The sequence below is a fragment of the Anomaloglossus baeobatrachus genome, unplaced genomic scaffold (genome assembly GCF_048569485.1).
Source record: "Anomaloglossus baeobatrachus isolate aAnoBae1 unplaced genomic scaffold, aAnoBae1.hap1 Scaffold_62, whole genome shotgun sequence".
NCBI lineage: Eukaryota > Metazoa > Chordata > Amphibia > Anura > Aromobatidae > Anomaloglossus > Anomaloglossus baeobatrachus.
Genome location: NW_027444986.1, coordinates 150,921 through 154,350, shown reverse-complemented (window position 1 = coordinate 154,350; position 3,430 = coordinate 150,921).

Below are 3,430 nucleotides of genomic sequence, written 5' to 3'. Positions count from 1 at the left end.
TGATAGGAGACATTTCTACAATACATATAATCATTCTTATCTATCTAATACGATGATAAAAGCTCTCCATATCTGCAGTCCACCACAAGGACCACCCTCTCTAATCCCTGAAAAATGAAATCATCCTCAGTGATGAAGAGAGGGGGCTAAGTGCCCCCTATGGTTTTAGAGCATTGACTCTTCTAAGAGTCCTAAGAGTCCTGCTTACACTGATGGGGTGCAGCTGTGGGACCCTATTTTAAGAGATGATGTCCTCCACCCAACTCTCAAAAAGCTGAAAGGGTCTTCAGTAGAGATGGATAGTCGAGCTGGGCTATCAGACGGTCACCTCTGTAGCTGTAGTGTCATTTTTCCTATGGTCCAATGTGTAAATTAAACAAAAAAGTGCACGTTTGTTATGATGTCCAAGATGGGGACCAGGATGTGGACATAATAAAAAATTAGGGAACATGATAGGAGACATTTCTACAATACATATAATCATTCTTATCTATCTAATACGATGATAACAGCTCTCCATATCTGCAGTCCACCACAAGGACCACCCTCTCTAATCCCTGAAAAATGAAATCATCCTCAGTGATGAAGAGAGGGGGCTAAGTGCCCCCAATGGTCTCAGAGCATTGACTCTTCTAAGAGTCCTAAGAGTCCTGCTCACACTGATGGGGTGCAGCTGTGGGACCCTATTTTCAGAGATGATGTCCTCCACCCAACTCTCAAAAAGCTGAAAGGGTCTTCAGTAGAGATGGATAGTCGAGCTGGGCTATCAGACGGTCACCTCTGTAGCTGTAGTGTCATTTTTCCTATGGTCCAATGTGTAAATTAAACAAAAAAGTGCACGTTTGTTATGATGTCCAAGATGGGGACCAGGATGTGGACATAATAAAAAATTAGGGAACATGATAGGAGACATTTCTACAATACATATAATCATTCTTATCTATCTAATACGATGACAACAGCTCTCCATACCTGCAGTCCACCACAAGGACCACCCTCTCTAATCCCTGAAAAATGAAATCATCCTCAGTGATGAAGAGAGGGGGCTAAGTGCCCCCAATGGTCTCAGAGCATTGACTCTTCTAAGAGTCCTAAGAGTCCTGCTCACACTGATGGGGTGCAGCTGTGGGACCCTATTTTCAGAGATGATGTCCTCCACCCAACTCTCAAAAAGCTGAAAGGGTCTTCAGTAGAGATGGATAGTCGAGCTGGGCTATCAGACGGTCACCTCTGTAGCTGTAGTGTCATTTTTCCTATGGTCCAATGTGTAAATTAAACAAAAAAGTGCACGTTTGTTATGATGTTCAAGATGGGGACCAGGATGTGGACATAATAAAAAATTAGGGAACATGATAGGAGACATTTCTACAATACATATAATCATTCTTATCTATCTAATACGATCACAACAGCTCTCCATACCTGCAGTCCACCACAAGGACCACTCTCTCTAATCCCTGAAAAATGAAATCATCCTCAGTGACGAAGAGAGGGGGCTAAGCGCCCCCCATGGTCTCAGAGCATTGACTCTTCTAAGAGTCCTAAGATTCCTGCTCACACTGATGGGGTGCAGCTGTGGGACCCTATTTTCAGAGATGATGTCCTCCACCCAACTCTCAAAAAGCTGAAAGGGTCTTCAGTAGAGATGGATAGTCGAGCTGGGCTATCAGACGGTCACCTCTGTAGCTGTAGTGTCATTTTTCCTATGGTCCAATGTGTAAATTAAACAAAAAAGTGCACGTTTGTTATGATTTCCAAGATGGGGACCAGGATGTGGACATAATAAAAAAATAGGGAACATGATAGGAGACATTTCTACAATACATATAATCATTCTTATCTATCTAATACGATGACAACAGCTCTCCATACCTGCAGTCCACCACAAGGACCACCCTCTCTATTCCCTGAAAAGTGAAATCATCCTCAGTGACGAAGAGAGGGGGCTAAGCGCCCCCCATGGTCTCAGAGCATTGACTCTTCTAAGAGTCCTAAGAGTCCTGCTCACACTGATGGGGTGCAGCTGTGGGACCCTATTTTCAGAGATGATGTTCTCCACCCAACTCTCAAAAAGCTGAAAGGGTCTTCAATAGAGATGGATAGTCGAGCTGGGCTATCAGACGGTCACCTCTGTAGCTGTAGTGTCATTTTTCCTATGGTCCAATGTGTAAATTAAACAAAAAAGTGCACGTTTGTTATGATGTCCAAGATGGGGACCAGGATGTGGACATAATAAAAAATTAGGGAACATGATAGGAGACATTTCTACAATACATATAATCATTCTTATCTATTTAATACGATGACAACAGCTCTCCATACCTGCAGTCCACCACAAGGACCACCCTCTCTAATCCCTGAAAAATGAAATCATCCTCAGTGACGAAGAGAGGGGGCTAAGCGCCCCCCATGGTCTCAGAGCATTGACTCTTCTAAGAGTCCTAAGAGTCCTGCTCACACTGATGGGGTGCAGCTGTGGGACCCTATTTTCAGAGATGATGTCCTCCACCCAACTCTCAAAAAGCTGAAAGGGTCTTCAGTAGAGATGGATAGTCGAGCTGGGCTATCAGACGGTCACCTCTGTAGCTGTAGTGTCATTTTTCCTATGGTCCAATGTGTAAATTAAACAAAAAAGTGCACGTTTGTTATGATGTCCAAGATGGGGACCAGGATGTGGACATAATAAAAAATTAGGGAACATGATAGGAGACATTTCTACAATACATATAATCATTCTTATCTATCTAATACGATGATAACAGCTCTCGATATCTGCAGTCCACCACAAGGACCACCCTCTCTAATCCCTGAAAAATGAAATCATCCTCAGTGATGAAGAGAGGGGGCTAAGTGCCCCCAATGGTCTCAGAGCTTTGACTCTTCTAAGAGTCCTAAGAGTCCTGCTCACACTGATGGGGTGCAGCTGTGGGACCCTATTTTCAGAGATGATGTCCTCCACCCAACTCTCAAAAAGCTGAAAGGGTCTTCAGTAGAGATGGATAGTCGAGCTGGGCTATCAGACGGTCACCTCTGTAGCTGTAGTGTCATTTTTCCTATGGTCCAATGTGTAAATTAAACAAAAAAGTGCACGTTTGTTATGATGTCCAAGATGGGGACCAGGATGTGGACATAATAAAAAATTAGGGAACATGATAGGAGACATTTCTACAATACATATAATCATTCTTATCTATCTAATACGATGACAACAGCTCTCCATACCTGCAGTCCACCACAAGGACCACCCTCTCTAATCCCTGAAAAATGAAATCATCCTCAGTGACGAAGAGAGGGGGCTAAGCGCCCCCATGGTCTCAGAGCATTAACTCTTCTAAGAGTCCTAAGAGTCCTGCTCACACTGATGGGGTGCAGCTGTGGGACCCTATTTTCAGAGATGATCTCCTCCACCCAACTCTCAAAAAGCTGAAAG